The sequence below is a fragment of the Cupressus sempervirens genome, chromosome 10 (genome assembly GCF_028749045.1).
Source record: "Cupressus sempervirens isolate cs-2001-9-10 chromosome 10, ASM2874904v1, whole genome shotgun sequence".
Classification (NCBI taxonomy): Eukaryota; Viridiplantae; Streptophyta; class Pinopsida; order Cupressales; family Cupressaceae; genus Cupressus; species Cupressus sempervirens.
In genome coordinates, this window is record NC_143127.1 from 44,296,569 (window position 1) to 44,320,423 (window position 23,855).

The 23,855-nt window shown below is 35.9% G+C and overlaps 2 pseudogenes across 5 annotated transcripts; one reads left to right on the forward strand and one right to left on the reverse strand.

Moving 5' to 3' along the window:
• Positions 1 to 12,460: 12,460 nt before the first annotated feature.
• On the forward strand, positions 12,461 to 13,993 carry LOC149532484 (putative 3-hydroxyisobutyrate dehydrogenase-like 1, mitochondrial pseudogene; annotated as a pseudogene). Its single transcript, XR_016357336.1, has one exon. The product of XR_016357336.1 is annotated as a putative 3-hydroxyisobutyrate dehydrogenase-like 1, mitochondrial pseudogene (transcript).
• Positions 13,994 to 20,353: 6,360 nt separating this feature from the next.
• On the reverse strand, positions 20,354 to 22,675 carry LOC149532485 (putative 3-hydroxyisobutyrate dehydrogenase-like 1, mitochondrial pseudogene; annotated as a pseudogene). Of its 4 annotated transcripts, XR_016357113.1 has the most exons (3): positions 21,333 to 22,551; positions 20,872 to 20,965; positions 20,354 to 20,761 (listed from the first exon to the last, which is right to left on the reverse strand). The product of XR_016357113.1 is annotated as a putative 3-hydroxyisobutyrate dehydrogenase-like 1, mitochondrial pseudogene, transcript variant X3 (transcript). The 4 variants fall into 4 exon arrangements; XR_016357114.1 differs by lacking the exon at positions 20,872 to 20,965 and having other exon boundaries at positions 21,333 to 22,608; XR_016357111.1 differs by lacking the exon at positions 20,354 to 20,761 and having other exon boundaries at positions 20,918 to 21,066; positions 21,333 to 22,675.
• Positions 22,676 to 23,855: the final 1,180 nt, after the last annotated feature.

Sequence of the window (23,855 nt, forward strand, 5' to 3'; positions counted from 1 at the left end):
CTATGCTTAAATGTTGATTAGGAGTTGATATTTGGAAACTATGTACAAATTTCGTCTTTGTAATCAGAAATTCCCCTTAGGTTCTTAGTGCAAGAAAATAAAGGAACGTGCAGTTTGAGTTCTCTTCTTCTAAATCTAAATTGTTAGAAATGTTGATTCTCTTTTTAGTGAGCATTCTCATGGTATGGTGTAGATGTTTATGAATCTGTGGATCAGCATTGTGCTAGTAATAGTTTTCAAGCGTAGATCATGATGGTTGTTATTGGCGGTTTTAATTTAGTAGTTTGGGAAAGCCTTGGAGTTGTGTGGTGCATTCGTCATCATGAGCTTTCTCACCCTTTAGTTTTAGATTCTTTATTCGAAAAGCACAAATGTTATCTGACAAGGGAGCTGCCCTCTAAACGTAGAGGAAGGTCGAATATCAAGGGCCTATCCAACTATTGTGAACAGTTTGCCACATACACTCCGTTGGGCCAATTCTACTGTTACAAATCTGTTTACCAACATGTTTTCAAATCAAACCAATCTACTAAACAATTATGTTTTATATGTATTGTCTATGCTTTGGGAGTTTTAGGGTTGATTAGACATTGAACAATCTAGTATGTACACCAGAGGTTTTGCGAGATTTCTTTTTATACAATTTATGTGGCTAGATGTCATGATGTGTCTTGTGATTCAAATTGAAAATTATATTTATGAGGTTTACTTTGTGGAGCATTTATGTGTACTTGGATGGGAGAACCATCTTATTTTCAGGTTTTCTGTTAAGAAACTGAGTTTGATCATTATGGGTGTTGTGGTATGGGGCACAACTGTGTTTTATGTTCTTACGAGAGGTTGTCTAGGTACATGTCTTTGGGAGTGGCTTGGAAATTATATTTATGAGGTTTACTTTGTGGAGCATTTATGTGTATTTGGATGGGAGAACCATCTTATTTTCAGGTTGCCTGTTAAGAAACTAAGTTTGATCATTCTGGGGGTTGTGGTATGGGACACAACTATGTTTTATGTTCTTAGGAGAGGTTGTCTAGGTACATGTCTTTGGGAGTGGCTTGTAGTAGGGGTCCGAGACCCAAACTGGTCAGTGCTAGGGTAACTTATTGTAAGTTATGTAATAAGTGATAATCTAGTCATTAATATTTTGGGTGAAACACACTAAAAAGATAAGTTAGAGATATTTGCCCCACCTATGTCTTGAGTGCTTGTATAGACTAAGGATGGGAATGGGATGACAGTATAACTGGTTGCCTTGTCTTCTTGAGAGGGGTTTTTGGTTCCGCATGTGTCACGTTGAGGGTCCAGGGTTTGGAGTAACTAGTTTAGGGTAACTCAACGCTTGAGGGTTCGAGGTCCATTGAGAGACCAGTCCAAGGTAACTCAAGTAGTTTGACCATGTGATGACACTCCCTAGTATGTAGCCTAAGTCTCCTCTATAGATTTTGTGTACCTCTAGTGGTGTACTTATTGTTGGATGTGTTTATTGTGATTATTTACTTTCATTGATGATGATTGGTGATTCATGGGTGATTTGCTTTTGACATGTGGTTCTTTACTTGAGGTGAATATCTTTTATTGACTTTATCTTATGATCTTGGTATTTGATTCATGTATGATGTTTGGTTGTGTGGTGTTGGTATTGGATTGAGTGTTCTTTCTTTTTGGATTATTTTATCTTCTTGAGTAGCATGTGTTACCTTTGAGGTACTTTTGGCTATTAGGAGTTCCATGCCTAGGAATGTTTTATGTTTGATTAGCAGTATGTGGATCATTCACTATCTTCTCTGCATGGTGGGAGTGGAAGCCTGATTAGGTAACCACGTGGTTGAGAGGTAGTGTCTTCTTACCATTTCAATTTTTCCCTCACATTGTCGGCTGTTGGATGTTCGTTGCAGGAGATGTACCTTAATCATTCTTATTTCTTATCTCAGAGACTTCTTTTTAGTTGATGTATATATGTTATCATGTATTATGATATATTGTATCTATTCTCACATACCTTGTGACATGTGCAGCGGATGTTATTAATTGGATGTACTTTCATTGTATTAGTTATACTTATGTATTTGCTTATGCGATTATGTATCTATTATTCCTTTATGATCATGAGACGTTGTACTTGAAACTTAAACTAATTAATTTAAACTTCTTAAATGTGACTCAACGTAAAGGAACCCTTGAGGAATTGAAACTATATCTGTAATCCCTAATGTGTAAGTGATGTGTATGTTCATATTGCTTCCACATTAATGTTATGTTGATGTTGTTCAAACCTTTAAAAAAAAATAGTTCAGTAAACATTGTAACATGTTAGGTTTATTTCTCTTGGGTTTTCGAGCGGGGTGTTACATCTAGTATCAGAGCCTAAGTTTCAACATTGGGAACTCTAGGCATAATGTGTGCCATCACTTGAGAAATTAGTAAACTTGCAACTTATTTAAAATGAAAAACTTATATTGACATAAAACTTGAAACCAAAGTGTTTAACAACAAACTCTAAAACAATACAAATTATGAACATGGAACTAGAAAACTTATAAAACTTTCTAGATTATTGCTTTATTTCAATAATTTACAACCTTATGGTTATGAAGGATTCTTAGATGTCATTTTTGTGTTTAGGTGTTGTAGGAGAGATGACTTATGGTTCTAGATCCATTGCTAGGGGTCATAGCTCAAGACGTGGTAGAAGTCGTGGGAGAGCTAGTCACCATATCCCTTCCTTGGTCCATTTAGGGGATCCTATTCAGGAAGAGGCTAGAGGGGATGATAGTGTTAAGCAACATATTGAGGCAGAAGGACCAGTTACTAGAGAGTTGGTCAAGGAGATCCTAGCATGCCTACCCTTGCAGGATAGAGCTCATCATTTAGAGTATGGAGATAGAGATAGGTCCATGAGTCCTAGAGGGAGGAACCTAGAGAGCAGAAGGCAGTCTAGCTAGTCCATCCAGATGAAGGACCTACTACGGGTCCAGGTCAAACCTTTCAACGGAGAAGGTACTGGATATGATGCTGAGAATTGGTTGATTGCACTAGATAGATGTTTTTCCATGCAAGACTTTGACTCCAACATCAAAGCAAGATATGCCATCACCCACTTAGAGCACTTTGCAGCAGTTTGGTGGAATATAGAGGAGAAGAAACTTGGGATAAATATGCAAACTGTCACATGGGAGTTGTTTCTCGAACATTTCTATGAGTGATTTCTATCGAAATAGTGGCAACAATAGAGGGTAGATGAGCTTCATGACTTGAGATAGGGTACCAAGACTGTGGTGGAGTATGAGTGTAAGTTCTTTGAGCTTATGTCTTATGCAGGAGTTAGTGATAGATCACCATTGATGGTCCAACATTTCATTAGAGGACTTAATGCTAACATCCTTGGGGGTGTTAAGGTTTTCCAACCTAAAACCCTTAAGGATGCAATATTGTGAGCTACTTTGGTTGAGATGAGTGTGACTTTGGGTCAAGTTAGCCTACCAGGAGTCCAGGCTAGAGGGTCACCTTATTCAGGAGTATGTAGGGATAACCAGTCTCAAGGAGCTGGAAGTTCTAAAAATTCTCCTAACTTCTCTAAGGGTAATCTAGAGAAGCCGGGAAGAAAGTTCTTCCATGGTAACAGTGGTGGTTCACAATCAGGGAACTATCGCAATTGGAAGCATAGTATGCGTAATAGGTTGGATCGACTTCCTCAGGGTCATAGTCAGGATGCTAGTGTTGGTAGTTTTCTTCAGTCGCGTGCACCTGGAGCTCAAGGAGACTTTAGTGGAGATTGCTACTTTTATGGACAATATGGTCATAAAGCGACCAATTGCCTCGAGTGTGCACATCAATTTTGAGTAAGAGGCCTGCAGACTTTAAGTTTACAGTGGGGAATGGTCCAAGAGGACTTGCATATTGAGTTTTGAGTTTTTGAGTTTGATTCATGTCTCTTTGTAATGGGCTTCCGAGAGTAAGCCTAATTTTGGTGGGGGTGGATGTAATGCCCACCTGTAGTTTGCTTTTATGTTCTGATTGTCAAATTATTTTAGGCCAATTTTATGCATTGATTAGTTTTAGAGATACTGGATTTACAATATTATGATGTTATTTCATGACTTGGATTACAAACATATCTATTATAATTGCTTAGTTAATTTCATTTCACATGATGTTAATGATGTCTTGATGATTCCTAATTAGTAAATGTGGTTTCTTTCATAACAATGTTAATGTGATGCCTTTAATGATGATTATGTTTGTATTGATAGATATGCATTATTATACTTGAGCATTTGATGTTAGACTTGTGATTTTTATGATACTTACCCCATACTTGCATGTTTATGGTGTGCGTGTTTATTTTATCTTTTTGTTTGATGTATTTGATGTGGTTAAGGGAGGGAGTCCTAGTCACCTGCTAGTCAGGATCTACATGATGCACCACTCTCTGCCATTGCCTGTTTAGTTTAGATATATATTATATACATGTTCATGCTCATTTTTTATGCAGGATGCAGGTGTCGAGCATCGACTTCCCTGATTTGCCAGAATGAGTGTGCCTAATTACAAATACTCAAATGGTGAGAATGGGAAGATAATGATCACGTTCAATCCTAGCCATAGCCTAAGATACTTGTCCTACAAGAAGGACTCGTAATCGACTGTCTACCCTTTTTAAAACCCGTGAGTCTTTTGTGCGTATGTTGTTTTATGAGTCTTTGATGAATTTTCTATTAATTAAGTCTAATTAAAAGATTAAATTAATGATTTAATTTAATGGAAAAAATTTATGACATTTTGAATATTTAATTAATTGAGAAATTAATTAAATAAAAAAGAATTGAATTTGAAGATAAAATTTATAAGAATAAATTTAGAACGTGATAATATTTATTTAATTTAATAATAATATATTTAGAGTTCATTTTTAAATAAATGCTAAATATTATTTTTATTTAAGTTAATAAATATTTATCAAATTAAACGTTCAAAAATAAATTAAGAAGGAGAAAGATATTAAATTATGAAAAAGTTTTAAGTTCGCATGATGTGTGCATGAGATTAAAATATAGGAAATTAATTAAAAAGATAAAATATGTGAACTTAATAAAGATATTTTAATAAAGTGCGCATGAGATTTAAAAGTTAATAAATTAAATAAAAGCGAATTCAAGTGAAAAATTAAATAAAGTAATTTAATAATTCATTTGACATGCATGAAAGGAATAATAAAATAATATTTTTTAAAAAGCAAACTAATTGTGCATTAAAGAGATAATTAAATAAAATAATTGTAATTTATTACTAGTGGAGACAAAACCCTAAAAGGTAATTAGAGTTTATATTAGAGGGTTTTCGAGTCATTATTGCACACACAGGTTTTAGGGAACACACTTTTGGAAGGGGAACAAAGAAATCTTTGGAAGATATGAAGGGTTTGGATTAGCAAGGGTTTCACCAGATTGTTAGCATCAAATCAAGGTAGGGTTTGTGAACCACTGTAGAAATACTTTCGGATCTCTGTCTTCTTCGTGCTTGTTGAAAATTGTTTTCTCAAATTTCGTTATATGAATCTTGCCACCCTTTGTTCTGAATCTTTTGCTATTCGATTTCATCTGTGAATCCGGATTGAAAAAAATTAAAAATTATTTGTTTATTTAAATATTATCATTGGTGGAAATTTAAAATAAAATAAAATATGTTTTTATTTTAAAAAGGAAATTGATTTATTTCAATGTTAAATTTTTAAAAAATTTATGAAATAAATAAATTATTAAATGAGAGTGATTTTATAAATAAATAAAAATTGGGAGGGGGGGTTTTACCCCATCCCATCCCCTTACTTGTTTAACCGACGGCCTTTGTTGTCACTGTCGCAGTAGGTATTACTGCAGCAACCATAGTACATTGTATTGTTGTTGTGGCAGCAGCCTGCTACAAAAGGACAGTGGTCGTAGCCGCTTTAAATGAGAGGGTTGACAGGCCATAAAATATGCCAATTTATTAATTTTTATTTTATATTAATTTTTTTAAATTGTTTTATTTTAATTTAATTGAGTTTATTTTAATATTAATTTATTATTTATTAATAATTTTTAATTAATAAATTTATTACTAATTATGTAATTAATTAATGAATTATTAAATGTTATTTATTTTAAAATGACGTTAATTCAAAGAATCTTGTCAATAACTTTTAACTATTAATTAATTAATAATTATTAAATAATTAATAGTTATTAATGTAAATAATTATTAAAATAAGTTTGAATTAATAATAAATATCAATTAATATTTGTTAATTATATTTATTATTAAAAAATTAAATATTAATGGGATTGGGTTTATTTTTATTTAATAATCAATTATTGTTATTATTTTAATAATTTAATAAATGATTATTATTACTTTTAAGTTGTGATGTGATTCTCTAATTATAAGAACGAGTTAATTCGTTGGGGTAAACTATGAAACTTAGTTACTTGAAACATACGTTAAACTGTAAACGGGAACCTTACATTTAATTCAGTTATATGTTTTCAAATCAAACCAATCTACTAGACTATCATGTTTTCTATGTATTGTCCGTGCTTTGGGAGTTTTGGGGTTGATTAGACGTTGACCAGTCTAGGATGCACACTAGAGGTTTTGCGAGATTTCTTTTTATACCATTTATGTGGTTGGATGTCATGATGTGTCTTATGATTCAAATTGGAAATTATATTTATGAGGTTTACTTTGTGGAGCATTTATGTGTACTTGGATGGGAGAACCATCTTATTTTTAGGTTGCCTGTTAAGGAACTAAGTTTGATGATTATGGGTGTTGTGGTATGGAACACAACTGTGTTTTATGTTCTTAGGAGAGGTTGTCTAGGTACATGTCTTTGGGAGTGGTTTGCAATAGGGGTCCAGGACCCAAAGTGGTCGGTGCTAGGGTAACCTATTGTAAGTTTTGTAATAAGTGATAATCTAGTAATTAATATTTTGGGGGAAACACAATAAAAAGATAAGTTAGAGATATTTGCCCCACCTATGCCTTGAGTGCCTGTATAGACTAAGGATGGGAATGGAATGACAATATAACTAGTTGCCTCATCTTCTTGAGAGGGGTTTCTAGTTCCGCATGTGTCATGTTGAGGGTCTGGGGTTCAGAGTAACCAGTCCAGGGTAAGTCAAGTAGTTTGACCATGTGATGACACTCCCTAGTATGTAGCCTGAGTCTCCTCTATAGATTTTGTGTACCTCTGGTGGTGTACTTATTGTTGGATGTGTTTATTGTGGTTATTTACTTTCATTGATGATGATTGGTGATTCATGGGTGATGTACTTTTGACATGTGGTTCTTGACTTGAGGTGAATATCTTTCATTGACTTTATCTTATGATCTTGGTATTCAATTCATGTATGATGTTTGGTTGTGTGGTGTTGGTATTGGATTGAGTTTTCTTTCTTTTTGGATTATTTTATCTTCTTGAGTAGCATGTGTTAACCTTGAGGTAGTTTTGGCTATTAGGAGTTCCATGCCTAGGAATGTTTTATGTTTGATTAGCTATATGTGGATCGTTCATTATTTTTGCCTCACATTGCCAGCTGTTGGATGTTCATTGCAAGAGATGTACCTCAATCATTCTTATTTCTTATCTCAGAGACTTCTTTTTAGTTGATGTATATATGTTATCATGTATTTTGATGTATTGTATCTATTCTCACAAACCCTATGACATGTGCAGTGGATGTTATTAATTGGATGTACTTTCATTGTATTAGTTATGCTTATGTATTTGCTTATGTGATTATGTATCTATTATTTCTTTATGATCGTGAGACATTGTACTTGAAACTTAAACTAATTAATTTAAACTTCTTAAATCTGACTCAACGTAAAGGAACCCTTGAGGAATTAAAACTATATTTGTAATTGTTGATGTATATTTGATGTGTATGTTCATATTGCTTCTGCATTAATGTTATGTTGATGTTGTTGAAACCTTTAAAAAAAATAGTTCAGTAAAAATTGTAACATGTTAGGTTTATTTCTCTTGGGTTCCCGAGCAAGGCATTACACTTGTTCAATTTCTGTATTAGGAGGCAAAGGAGTAGTCGATCCCTTGTCAACACAAAATGTGACATGCAATTGGGATGCAGGAACCATTTCAAGTCCTTGTGATTCAGGGGGCATCTAAGTCCAATGCTCTTGTTGAGGTTGATTGGTTGGTGTATCTCTGATCTTGTCCCCAACCAGCTTGATACCCATGGGCATAAAGTCAAAATATGGCATCTCAAAGACATTAGTGCCCTCTACATATTGTTCATCAATCCATTGTTGCATCTCATCCTCCAATGTGGTGGTCTGTATGGGCTCATCCGAGATAGATGGTGGCATAACCATAGAGCTTCTTCTTCATTCTAGTTATGTGGCCTTGTCTAACTGAGTCCTCTAACTCAAGGGTAGATTATCTTCTTCATCCTCATCGCCCTCTTCTTCTTCCTCCTCTAGAATGGGTTCGGGAATGGACATAAAAGGGATCACTTTTTTTATCACCTTTTGCCTCCTCTTCATAGGAGTCTTAATTTTCCTTCTTTTTGGTGCTGAGGAGGAGGCTTGTACTGCTTGCCGAGGTGGGGAGACCTCTTGTAACTCTATTTCTACTTTTTTTTGGCCTAATGCAACTGGTGGCACTTGAGGATCACCCTGAGCTTATGTGGCTTCAGTATTCTCATGCCCTTGTATATTTTCTTCTCCTTGCTATGGAGTTGTTGGGATTTCTCCTTCTTCTAGTTTAGCTCTTTAAGGAGAAATTCTCTTCCTCTTTCCCCTACCTCTACCCTTATGAGCTCGATAATAACCAACTGGTCTATCAAGTTGATGCACCATTTCCGGCCTTACTGGTGACTGAGCTAAAAAGGTAGGCACGGTGACCTTTTTCCATCTACCTTTGGCTAGATGATCTTGTGCATGAAAGAGAACTATTTCTGTAATTGGATAAAGCTTGAATGGTTTCTTAATCCAATCCTACATCATTTTAATGACATGCCTTACCCTATGGTTAATATCTAAGTTTTCTTCTTTGTCAACCTCAACATTCATAATAGGCCTTTCACCAATTTTATCCATGTTGAACAAAGGATCAAGGAACTCCTCCAAGTCCTGTTGCGGTATCTTAAACAAAATCTTTATTTTCAAGGCCTTTTCTAACAGGTACAAAGTCATCCTACAATAATCCCTTATGTGGATATCATAGTCATTTGTTGTATTCATCCAATGATCTTCAATGGCTTCTTCATGCTGAAATGTTTTACTAGCCAAATATTGTACTCTCCCAATATTATCAAAACATGGCCAAGAAGAATTGTATTCTTCCAAGGGATACTGATCTCATTAACATTTAAAAAAAGAGATATCTTGGTACCGATCCACCTGGAAAGGTCCTATACTCATAGGCCACCTGCAACATGTTTTATGTTGATTTCTAACGCTGTCATATGTAGACAAGAGTTGTCGGGAGATCTCCAAGAGAATAAGTCTATCACTAGGATACTGAGGGAGCTTCTTAGGGTTAATTGTTGTACCCGCTACCCTTAAGTATGTAAATGTCCTGAATTGGATATAATAAGCCCCAACCAATAATATATGTGCCACAACATCATTTGATAGTCTCTTCGCATAACCCCCTTCTATGAATCAGATTATAGCGAATATGAAGGCATCATTAACAATTCTAGATTCCTTGCTTTTCTCTGAAAGCCTTTTCTTCACTAGCAAAGGGTACACGATATATGGCCATGCGTTAGCATCTTGCATGCTACCCCTCTTGTAGAGCCCTGGATAATCTGTTGCTCTTGCGGCTAACAAGTATACCAAGTATGATGTCATGTAGAACTTCCTGTTGTTCTTCGCCGCCACCAATTGTTCACACAAATTCTCACTGAGAGTGGATGCCCAATCTAATGGCATCTTTGATTTCTTTATTGTCTCAATAAAGTTCACCATGAAGATGTTCAAGTGTCTAGCTGCTAGCAAACCCATAACTCTACTCAAGAGTATTATCGAGTATCTAATATCCTCCTTCATATATCCTCTTGTCATGTCCACTTTATCGACTTTCTTTCCCAAAGGAGTCTTCTCTATGAGGTACAATAATTGAATGATTTCAGAACCCTCTTCAATGTGTTCTTGATACCATCTTTCTGCTTGCTCATAGGTTAGCCTGATGAATTGATCTGCCCTCACGAGATGGAACACTTTCTCGATGTCCTTGGATCAAAGATCTAGAACGATCTCTCCTGTTATGCTCTTTACAACCCTCTCCTCAGGGACAAAATGTTTTGCAAGTGTCATAATAAGTTCTGAAGATTGCACTTACACCGGGTGTGATGTTGCATTGACAAGCCCTGACCGAATAAGTGCAGAAATCATTTGGGACCTCTCAATAGGTTTGTTGCATATCTTTAAGAATTCTCCCAAATTTGTGTGTCCCAAATCTGTATCTCTGATCTCCAAGCTATCATCCTAAAACCTTGATTTTGTTGGAACACCCAAGAACTTGAATACTAATGCTTTTGGTGTCATTTTCTTGCCAAGGGAAGATGATGAAGATGCCATTGAATCTGCACAAACAATACGTCCATTAGTCTAGAACATGAACAAAAATGAATCAAAAATGCCCTAAGCTGATACAAGGAAAATCCTAAATATCTAAACTGCCTTGGAAAATACGAAGCAACCTTGCTTAACCTAGAATGCACAAAAAATGTGCACCAGCTGCACCTAATAGGTGTTCCTAGTGCACCTTTGTTGTGCAAAGACCTTCTTTGAAATACTTACTTAACTAAAGTTTTCTATTAAGAGTACTAGGATGCACAGTAGCGCACCCTTGCCTTTGTTTTTTAAGATTCTTCAAGTTTTTGCTTTTTTGTTTTATAGGTTTTGGGTGAACACTAGCGTACCAAGTTAGGTGCACTAATGTGCACCTATTTTTTTGAATTTTGAGTATGTTTTAAGGCCTTTTGAAGGGGTTGAAGGGTTTGAAGGGTTTGTTAAGTGCTAAAGGGGGAGCGGAGAAGCCGCACCTAACTGGGTGCACAACTGTAGTTTGAGGAGTGTTTGGAGGAGACAAGGTAAGGAGGGAGGGGACCCCCCTTATAAATAGATTCAAGGCTCTCCGGCCACAACTACGCAGCTGCACCATTGCACATATATGCGCAAAAATACAAGTTTTGGTGCATCAATGCACCAGGTGTGCTTGGTGTGCCAAATTTTGCCAAAATGACTTGTTTCTTTAAAATTTTGACTCCTCAACCTCTGGGTTTCTTTTTTAGGACCTAGATGTGAACTAGGGCACTAAGTAAGACCTCAAATCGATGTGAACCCTGGATTAGGGATCCGAGAAAGTCTCAAAAGAGAAGTAGGGGGTCTCTATTTTCGATTGAAATGAGGTGTGTGTTGTGAAACCACAACAATTGGCGTGAACAAGATTAAGTGAAAGATAATCAAACAAGCCAAATTTCTCAAGAACTCTAAGAGCAAACACTTTTGGTTGAGCCATTGCAGTACAACATTGAATTGAAGGAGGGATAAATCCAGTTCTAGATTCTCAAACTTGCAAATTTAGTGGATAAATAGTTTGATAAAGAGAGCATATCACACATGGATTACCTAACAAAATGCCTCAAAGAAATGTGGCATTTGGACTACATGCACAAAATTGTTTCTCTCAATATTGAAGCTATTGCAATTGAAAAGTGTAGAGCTAATTTCCAAAAAAATGCCCAAGAATGGCAACAACCTATAGATATATGTCAAAGTAAAAGAAAATTTGTATTTGACAAGCTTCAATGAATTAAAATACTATCAATTTGCAATACATATCATTGATTTAAAAGAAAATGACGTAAATGTCAATCATGTCTTAGAACTAACTTGAGTGGAAACTAATGTAAAAGATGTCAATCCCAAATAAATCCATATGAATCATTTTTTTGTTGTTGAGGAAAATACAAGTCAAATATTTTTAAATGATTGTCTGTGTAGAATAGATGGAACAAATTATGAGGATAACTAGTTTGTTTATCTTAACTAAATCAAATCAAAATTATTTGTTAATATTAATGGATTTAAATTTCTTTTTGAATAAGGCAAGATTGTTATGACTTTTGACAAGAACCAACTTTAATTATCATTGATATAGGTATAAATGCATTTTGATAATTTGCAATAGATAAGGATTCAAGTTTAATGGTATTCAATTTTTAAAATATATTTAAAATATTTTCTATATATTTTCAACTATTTTATAATGTTCTTTTACTTTTATTCACATTAAAAATTTCTCAGAGTTTATTGTATCTAAAAGATTTTAAATATTTTTTTATTTACTACCTATTCAAAATCAAAGTCATACTCACCTTTTCGTAGTGGAAGTAAGTTACCACTAAATTAAAGTCAATCATATCAAAGTTTTTCCACATTTAAAGAAGTCAGCATTCTACTTGAAGTTCACAATTAAATGTACAATTTGACTCAATGTTACCCTAATACCCACCACATTAGAGGCAGGAACTTTGGGGCTTGTGTCCCTTGTTTTATTAGTGTGTAGAATCCATTTCGAACGTCACATTTGGCCAACATTGACGCAGATTCTCCGGAGAAGATGGCCGTCAGACAAAATTTCCTTTCACAAATTCAAACCCCACCAAAATATTTCTGAACATCCGAACAAAACACCGATCTTCCGAGCTTCTGATAGAAAATCATCCATACCGAATCGAAATTTACTCCGAACAAGTGTAAGACATGGAGCAGCCACTAATTACAGCGGCGCACACAAGAATCGGATGGATCGGAACGGGCGTGATGGGGTTAGCAATGTGCGCCAGGGTGCAGGCCGCCGGCTTCAAACTCACCATCTACGCCCGAACGCCCTCCAAAATCTCAGCCCTTTGCAATAATGGCGCCGCCTCTGCAAAAACCCCTAAGGCCGTGGGAGAAGGCTGCGATGTCGTCTTCACCATGCTCAGCAACCCCTCCGATGTCCGCCAGGTCATATTGGGAACTGACGGGGTGCTCTCAGTCCTAGCCACCGGGGGGATCCTCGTCGATATGACCAGCAGCCAGCCCTCTTTAGCCAGGGAGATCTTTGAGCTGGCAACCGCTAAAGGCTGCGATTCGGTCGATGCGCCCGTCAGCGGAGGCGACATAGGAGCTCAGAATGGAACCCTGGCGATCTTAGCGGGCGGTCGCAATGAAACCGTGGCTAAGCTGGAGCCCCTGTTTAGATGCATGGGTTCCGCGACTTATCTTGGCCCCGCGGGCTCCGGGCAGAGCTGCAAGATCGCGAATCAGATCACCGTGGCGGCGAATTTGGGCGGGCTGAGTGAGGGTTTGGTGTTTGCGCGTAAGGCGGGTTTGGATTTGAGGAAATATTTGGGGGCGATCGGCGGCGGTGCGGCGGGATCGAAGGCAATTGAATTGTTCGGGGAGAGGATGATCGATCGGGACTTTGCGCCTGGGGGTTTTGCGGATTATATGGTGAAGGATTTGGGGATGGCTTTGGAGGAGGGGGAGAGAGGGAATGTGGCTCTGCCTGGTAGTGCCCTGCATCAGAAGCTTTATCTTTCCATGGCGGCCAATGGTGATGGACGGCTGGGGTCTCAGGGTTATATTACTGCTATTGAGAGGCTTAATAATCTTCTCTGATTTTATTTTCTTGGTTTAGGTTATGATCTTTTGATTGCAAATCATGTTGCCCAGGGGGGCTTTTTTCGTGCTGTAAGGTCTGTGCTTGATTTACTCCTGTGTCAATTGGAAAGTTTTCTGAGCTCGTATCAGCAGGACTTTGGCCTTTGAATGGACACTGACCGGTTGAATGAAGAAAGAAACCTTCTTGCTCGCTCACAATTCGATTGTAAATGGTGTTGCCCAGGTGTTTTTCGTGCTGTATGATTTGTGATGTACGCATGACCGTATCAATTGAAAAGTTTTCTAAGATGCTACAAGTATCTTTTCCATATTTACTCTCTTATTTTTGAATTGATATTGGAATTTAAATATTGTTTGGTTTTTAAAATTATTAATTATGAAGTAATTTCAGAGTGTAATTTAAACTCTGAGAACAATATCATTGATTTGTGGGAAAAATATCTCTCATCTAATAACCAACAGTTATTTATATGTTCAAAAAAAACTTCTATTGTAATGTCTAGTTGTTTTCATTTCATTATGAAAATTTAACTCTACACTTGATTTTTTTTAAGTAACATTGGAATTCTCGATTAGTAAGAAATATTTTGTTATGGCAAGTTAAATTGTGAGATTGTTATTTCCATTCATCTATGTAGTTTTTTTAACAAATTTGACCCATGTTTTATGAATAGCGGTTCACATGTACCTATCTCTCATGAGAATGAATAATAACACTTAATTAGATCCAGGTGATGCTCACAAGAGTGAAGCATCACAACTAATTATGAAATTCTCCACACTTCAAAATTATTAATTATGAAATGATTTCAATTTGTAATATTCATATATATATGATGTATTTGAGAGAAAATTGCATAAATTTGGGTGGGTGATATGTTACTTAAGTAGTACTTTTATAAAGATTTTTGAGAGTATTAAAGTTTGTCTATAATTTATACAAATTCCAAATTTTTGAGGTTGTAAAAGTTGGTTTTTATTTTTCATTTAAGTTTCAAATATGAGATAATGATTTTTTTGTTCTCATCACTTTGTCATTTCTCATTCTTTGTCTTGTCGTAAACTTGCAATCAAAAGAATCGTAGGGTTCACGAAGGAGTTGCTTGACCTTGCACTTGAAGATGGGGATGGTTGGTTTTAAAGATGGGGCCTTGGTAGCAGTGAAAAGTTTTTAAGGACTAAGATGGGGAGATAGTAAAGGAGCTCAAAGATGAAGAAGTGGTTAGTATTGCATTAGGGATGTTAGAAGATAACACAACATGTGATCCCTTGTGCCTAGTGAAGGATGAATTTGAAATAAAAATTGAGTCAAAATGCACCATTTTTTTTCTTCTTTTGGTTTTGTTATCTCAATGGGGTCATGTATGCCTCCATTGGTTTATTTCTTTATATAAAGGTAGTTGCAATCTTAGGCCATATGGTTCTTTTTCTTATTATGTGGAGCCCAAGTAAGGAGAGACATTAGAATATCATGGCTATAAGTCGTCTCACATTATGTAAATTTATGAAATATTATCCTTGATTTATTTTGACCCATCAATTTTTAAAAGTGAATAATAATTTAACAAGAAAAAATATGTTGAAGATACTCTTGAAATTATGTATGTGAAATTTTCAAGCATAAAGACACATCTTACAACTCATAACCTATTCGGTATAATATAAAAAAATAATTCACATAAAACTCAAGATTCAAACATAAAACATTAAATTAAAAAATTAAAAGAAAGGGACGGGGATGTCTTATAAATAAGACTATGTCTTGTAGAATATTTTATTTAAGTTAAATTAAAAAATATATTAAAAAATTAATAATAAAGTGCAACCAGTCCTTCCTTAATGGTAAGGGTACTAAAAGATTCTTTAGAGCACCAAGTTATCTAATAGTCATTATTACACTATATTTCTTGGTATTGATCCATTCTTTTATGTAGAAGCTTGCTACCCCCAAGTTGTGACATGATTTATGTTAGAATGTTTATCCACTTTGCCTATTTTATGTTCCAACTATAATATAAATGCAATTGTGGTTTGTTCAACCACATCAAACCATTAAGATCTAAGAAAAGTTCATTAATTGGTAAGTAGGAGATATTTTCCACAACAAATCCAATTATGATATTGCTATTAGGATTCAACTTAGTGGTTTTCTTAGTCAAACTCATTGACCCATATTTCATGAGTGGTTCACAAAACTCATCTCTCATGAGAATGAATGGAACTCTTAACATACACTAGATCTAGGTGATGCTCATAGAGGTGAAGCACGAAGACTTACCTTGAGGTCATCCATCCTAGTACAACTCCATCTTGAGCGCACTTAACTATGAAATTTCCTCCATGGTTAAACCCACTCTACTTGGGAAACTTTGTAGTTAAGTATAGGAGAGTGGGTTTAACCATGGAGGAAACTCTGTAGTTAAACGTGCTCAAGTTGGAGTAGTATTGGGACTCTCAAGAAATCCTAGTGCTTCATCTCTATGAACATCACCCAAATCCAATGTGTGTTGTGTTCCATTCAATCTCATGAGAGATGGGTTCTGTGAACCACTGTTCATGAAATATGGGTCAATGAGTTTGACTTTAAAAACTACATAGTTGAATCCTAATAGCAATATCATAAGTTCATTAATGATTATTAATATTTTATAAACAAATTTTTCATCATGTCTAGTTATGTTGACCTTATTTTGTTCAACACTAATAGTACTTGAAACCCTTATTAACTTGTATAATCATCGATGATTAATCAACCCTAATTTGATGAGAGATGAGAATTCCATGCACTAAAAACTATATTCATACAATCGATTTACTTTGTATTAAAGCTAAAATTTGAAGACCAAAAGTGAACAAGCTATAGCTACCAAATCTAGGAAAATGTAACTACTCATTACCAAAATTGCCTCTTGAGAAATGTGTCAATTCTCCAAGCCAGAAGCTCATTGACATATGAAATTATCCTCCAACCTCTCAGTGAGCCTTCTAACCTCCACTTTGATCCATATATTTTGTCATTTAGAAAACACTCCAATAAACTTCAACAGTGTAAGCTCCCTAGCTTTAATTTAGTCCATATAGAAAATATTGAATTTGACCAAGGAAGAGTAATTGTTGCCACTAGTAATGAAAATATAATTGATGAGAATGTAGGGGAAGATATTATTAAAGAATGTGTTAGAATTGAGCATAACTCTTCTCACCCACAATGGGTCAAGTACAAATGATTATAGATAAGATAAGATAATATTAATGTTCAACAAGAGACCACAATATGGGTCTATGGGACTGCGAGCTTACAACCAAGAAAATAGCCTCAAACGAAACACCAAATGGTGTTGATAAAAGAGCAAGCATAAAGTCTAGAGAATGTTAATCAGGATATTCATGATGAGGCAAAAGGCTAGGAAGATATTTTTGCAAAATAGTTAGAGAATGTTAACTGAGTGATACACGGGTGGATGATGAGGATATTTCTGATAAAACATTGGTTAGGAAGGTTTTTTGGAATAGTGGCCAAAACACTTACTTTGACCACAACCTATTATAGTGGAATTGAAAGGAGTTCTTATTGAAACAAAAAGAGGAAATCTAGGCTTTAAGGATTAAAGTGTCCAATTAAAGGAGGAATTAGCTACTTCAAACCCAACTTTAGTGTGACACCTTCTACCCTAAAATTACCAAGTGACCTTTATTTGTGTGGTGTGGTAAATGTATAGATTCCTTTAATACTTTGTGATCATATCAAGTTCATTTTGTAAATAATAATTTAATGTCTTTGATATTGAATTCTATGGTTTACAAGTTGATTTTAATTCTTTGGCTTATGAGTCGATCTTCTATTCATAAGTCATTTGATTTATCTACTTAGTTTATGAATGATCTTTATTTTTGCAAGGGTAATTAGTTGAAACATTAATCCTAAAGATTATAGATTTTCTATGCAATTGATCAATAAGTGGTCTATTCATTAAATGCAATTTAAGAAGTGTCTTAGGGAGGATAATAAATTTAAGTCTAAATAGTTGCACTCCATCTCATTTAAAGTACTATATTTGCCCCTTGGGCAAAATGCTATAATAACTTTAATTCTTCTCTATTCATTAAATGCAATTTAAGAAGTGTCTTAGGAAGGATAATAAATTTAAGTCTAAATAGCTCAACTCCATCTCATTTAACGTACTATATTTGCCCCTTGGGCAAATTGCTATAATAACTTTAATTCTTCTACAACTCTAGATTGACATATCCAAGTACAAATTGAGGAAATCTTTGTAGGTCTAATTTGAGTAAAAACCAAGAAGTAATCCAAGCCACAATTTTAGCAAAACCTCCAACAAATATATTAAACATGAGTAACTAACAAAATTATCAAAATGGAAACAAGATAGAATTGCACTTTCTCTCAATGTATGAAGCATTGTAAAGGCTTGGAGTTTTTGGATCTTTTTTACTGCAATGTAATAGCTTGACATTGTTCAAAGTATGTTTGAAAAAGAATGCTTCAAAATATTTATTAAAGATTTGTTAGAATTGAAAATAAATTTCCTTTTATCCTAAAAGAAAATTAAATTATTTAATTCCTTTCATAATTATTAGCATAAAATGTTTAACCTATTGAATTTCTTTGTTAGTAGTTAGGGTTGGAGACTAATATAAATTGACTTAGGACAATGAAGATCCTTATTTCAAAACAATTTCTCATACAAAAAAACCCAAGCATTTATATACTCCATTAGGCCACTGCAAAGAACATGTTGTGACTCATTGAAACAAAGTTTAAATTAATTAATTCCTTTATTATGCCAAAGACTTTCCCTTTCTGAAGTTGCAAAACTTCATTTTCCAATCAGTGCTTAAAATTGTCCAATAAGCTATGCAAGACAATGAGCAGATCTATACCGTTTATTATTTGGCATGACATAATTTGTGCTCATGATTAAAAAAATGTTGAATAGACATGTGACGTCACCATTTACACTATTCGCAAGCCCATGGTCGATGACCCGATCCAGAGATTTGCTTTTCACAATGATATTTATACTCATTCAAACGTTAAACAAATATAGTAAATTAAATTTTATGAGTAATTCTAATTTCCACTTTTGACGAGGCCAATGGTTTGCTTGGAATAGTTATTTACTTCTTTATAAAGCATTGTTAGTAAAATATATAAATAAATAAGTAATTCACGTTGTTTTTCATCCCTCCCATGACGAGGCAAAAACATTCACCTCCAACGAAGGCAATTAATGTTTGATGAAATATTTATTTTAATAGATTAGTTTAATTAAGTTTTGTTTGCATATATATATTTTATTTATTTCTTCTAAATTTATGTAGATTGAGTTGTAATTACCATTCTATCATTTTAAATTAGATTATAGTTTAGTGGAACCTATTTAGTTAATTTAAGAAAGAGTCAATTCTTCAATTAATAATTATTTATTCATTAACTTATAATTACAAGTTATTAAAAATCATTTATTTAAAATTATTTATTATATTAAATTTAAGTGTTTCTTTATTGTAAAACTACACAATGATATATCAATTATAATTATAAGTTATTAAAAATCATTTATTTATAACTATTTATTATATTAAATTTGGGTTTCATTTATTATGAATAGATGGATTTGTATGAATCACTAGTCATGAAACATGAGTCAAAATGTTGATTTAAAAAAAATCTACATAACAATATATCAAAATTTGACTTGTGGAAAAATATCTCCTACTTATTTATCATAGTTACTATTATCATTATGCTTAGGAGTAGGGTAACAGTCAAGGTTAGGATTTAGGAGTATGGTTAGTTTTATGATTTAAGTTATCATTTTTATTAGAGTTATGATTACGATTTAATAGTTAGGTTTCTCCCATGATTAGGAATTAGGGTTATGTTTATAGTTTAGTCTATTGTGGTTGAAGTTAGGGTTTGAATGAGAGTTAAGATTAAGTAAATCCATAGTTATTCTCCCATGTTTAGGAATTAGGGTTATGTTTAGAGTTTAGTTTATTATGGTCAAAGTTAGGACTTGAATGAGAGTCAAGATTAAGTAAATCCATGGTTATTTTGTAGTTATCACTTCGAGTCTTTTTCTTATCATTGACTAAATAGTTTGCTTGCTCACTTTATTAGTCATACACATATTCTTCAGTGTACCCATTGCACCCTAAGATGCAATTGCTAGTAATTATTAGGATCACATGTTTACTCTATTGAATTTTTTTCTGTTAGTAATTAGAATTGAAGACTAATATAAATTTAGCACTCAACCTTAATTATTAAACTAAAATCAATCTATATTTAGCACTCAACCTTACTTATTAAGGTAAAATCAATCTATGCTTTGACAACCTTGCTTTTATCTTGAGAGGAGCAAGATATTTGAGCTCTGCAAGAAATGGGATAAATCACTTCCTATTTTGTGGGATGAAAAGGTACATTTGGCTTCCTTTTTCAGTAGTTAGAATCGGGTGCTCAAACTATTGAATTTCTTTGTTAATAGTTAGGGTTGGGCACATACAAATTAGGCATTCAAACTTAAAATAGCACCCGTCTTTACTGAATAATGAATAATTATGAGTTTATATCTCGATGCACCAACAAATTTCTGTTTCAATTGAACAACTAGAGAATGTACAGTAAACCAAGAAACATGCATTAAGAGAGAAAGCCATAAGTTTTATTGAAACAACTTCCGAGAAGCTCCAGACATACAGCAAGGGTTGGATGCTAAAAGTTCTTGAATATAATTGTAGAATGAGAACTGAGACCTACAAACGAACTTGTGACCTCTCTTTCAAGAGTACAAGTTCTCCACCACTAGGCCAACTCAAGTTTATATACTACATTAGGCCATTGCAAAGAAAATGCAGTGACACAGAGTTTCAAGCGCGCGTTGAAACAACTGTGACAAAATGAAACAGAGAGGGTTTTGAAGACGCATAGTCGGAGCCTGAAAAGCCATGAATGAAGTTACCTCTAATGCACAATCTCCTTCTATGCAGGGAGAGCTGCTTTGCATTAACTGCGGGCAAGGGAGTTTGAAATTGCTGAGTGTGAGAGCAGCTTTAATGGACATAAACAGGAACGATATGTTAGTGACATCATTGAGTGTGACGGTAATATGAGCATTCAGCAAACTTAACAATGCAGATAGAGTTTGACAGATTACTGACATTGAAGCAATCAGAGGCAGGAGACAATCAAGTGCAGAACCGGCCATTGAAACAAATCAAATCTAAATGTATATAACATAAGAAAATGCCTCCCCTGCACATAATATTCACCATAATTCATAACATGGTACTGGTGGCGATGGCCTGCAACAGAACAAACTTCTGAAGCGGCTACTTCACTCAAATTACATGTGCCTACAAAGTAAAGATCAAATCCTTCAGCAGGCTCTCATGTTCTGAATTGCCCACAATATACATAGCTCCACCTTCGCAATCCTCCAAATGCATTAATCATATATATACATACCAGATTCCTCATATGCATCAAATGCAAAGGTCGCTTTAACAATCGCTACTTGAAACATAAGATAATTGATTTTTCCAAGCATGAAGTGCATAATTACAGCAAATACCACCAATCTGATTGCAAAATCGAGGGCAATCTAGGGCAAGAGAGTTACCTATTTGTTTCCAGGCGGTGTGGAAGAGACGTTACTGAGGCGCTCAAAAGCAGTAATAAAAGACTGAGGCCCCAGATCTCCACCTCCATAGGCCTTAAGAGAAACATAAAGCTGCTCCAGCAGGGCACGCCCGGGCAAAGAAACCTCCCTCTTCTCGCCCTCATCCAACGCCATGCCCAAATCTTTCGCCATATACTTCACAGGACCGCCCGCCATGAAATCCCGCTCAATCATCCTTTCGCCAAGCAACTCCATAACCTTCGATCCCGCCGCACCCCCGCCGATCGCCGATAAATACTTTCTCACATCCAAACCCGCCTTGCGCGCAAAAACCAGCCCTTCACTCAAACCACACACATTTGCGGCCACCGTGATCTGGTTCCCGAGCTTACATATCTGCCCGGAGCCCGCAGGGCCCAAATAAGTAGCAGAACCCATGCATCTAAACAGGGGATCCAGCTTGACCACGGTTTCATGGCGACCGCCCGCTAGGATCGCTAGGGTTCCATTCAGAGCTCCTACGTCGCCTCCGCTGACAGGCGCATCGACAGATTCGCAGCCTTTAGCGGCTGCCTGTTCAAAAATCTCCCTGGCTAAAGAGGGCTCGCTGCTGGTCATATCGACGATGATGCCGCCAGGGGCGAGGCCTGAAAGGACCCCGTTGGTTCCCAATATAACCTGACGGACATCGGAAGGGTTGCTTACAATGGTGAATACAACGTCGCTGCGTTCTCCCACGGCCCTGGGGGTTTCCCCGGAGGCGGCGCCATTATTGCAGAGGGCTGATATTTTGGAGGGCGTGCGAGCGTAAAGGGTGATTTTGTAGCCAGCGGCCTGTACCCGAGCGCACATGGCTGAGCCCATTACGCCCGCTCCTATCCACCCCACTCTGGTGCGCGACGCGGTTAGTTGTTCTTCTTCCATTGCGCGCTTAAAGGACTTTTGTACAGATACCTGCGATCGGAAAATACAGAATTAAATTTGCTGTGTCATCTGCAACTGTAATTTAAAACCCTAGCCGCTTCAAGGTTCACATTTTCTTCAAGTATTCTATCTCCTACTTCAGTTTTAGCTCCTGCCCCTCCTTCCTCGTCTTCTACAAGTATGTGGAATCAAGATGGTGAACATGGTGGACAAACTTCCGATTATCACAGTCAAGTGATAACATCTATCTTCAAATCCAAATCAAAATAGAGATTGCAGTAGTCTGTTTCAACATACAGAATTAATTGAAACAGAGCATGGTTATATGGAGGGTGACACTACAAAGTCTACACGGAGAATAGCAGACACTCACACACACCCTCACGACAATCAGCATAATACTTCCTCTACCTACAGACGCTGCCAGCACGTTGGGACTCTGTCCATTAATACACGTGCTAGGGGAGAGGACCCAGTAGTTGTGCACCCTAATTTCGCGTTTGTCAAAATCTTATGTAGAAATTTCAAATCACTCTCATTTTTTGATAGTAGCTTACTTGGCAAGTCCCCTACTTATAACTAAGGTTTCGGAGCCACATCATTAAATATGATGCCACATCAACATGTTTTTTGTCAAAGTGTCCAAAACAACCCAAAAAAAAAATGAGATCAATCATAGTGCATTGGAGACCCCCATACTTGTGCCGCTGATGTGGCATCACACTATTGGTTGTTTTTTTGGGAAAAGAGACTTTTCATTCACTTATGGGTAATCATCATTAACAAAAACAACTTTAAAGTCACATCCATTGGTACAATCTTGTCAAAAATGTTGGACAACTACTATCACAACTATTGGAACGCGCTCAAGTACTATGGCCTCTCCCCTAAGTCCAAATCTCAGTCCTCTATTTTGCCTGCTAATGTCTCTTTCAATGCTCATGACATTGTCTATGGGGTTAAAGCATTCTCATCTCCTTCAACAGTTAGACCACTGCATGAGGAGCCCATCTTCCATCCACAACACATTGAGGTTACCACTCCGACTGAGACTCATCACAACACCCATCAGAAAGGCCACATAGGAGCAAATCACACCATTGACAGACAACATGCCGCAAAATATTTTGAATTGCACCTGCTCGCGATTGAACTCACACGACATGAATCGGGTGATGTTGTCAAATCCGTAGGTGAGTTGGATGACTCCCAATCTCCTTCTCACATTGGTCCAAGTCCACCCACAGGTCAGTAGCTCACCCACGAACAAGGGTCGGCAACCACAACAGCAAAGAGGTTTATTCAACCTGTCGTTCATCCACATGACACTAATACAATTTTCATACAGGAGCATCCCCTGCCTTTCTCTTGCTCCTGGTCTCGTGCTCTTATTCACAACATTGAGCTTACCAAGATAGGGTAGTTAGCACAGTCCAATCTTGAGCATCAAACAAGTCACCATGTAGAAAGGGCTCAATCTACAAATGAGCAAAGTCACACAGCAATAAATTCAAATATGGGAATTGTGCAAACAAATATTAATCACTGTAATCAAACCTCTTCAAAGGGCAGTGACTTTGAACTCCACACACCAAACTC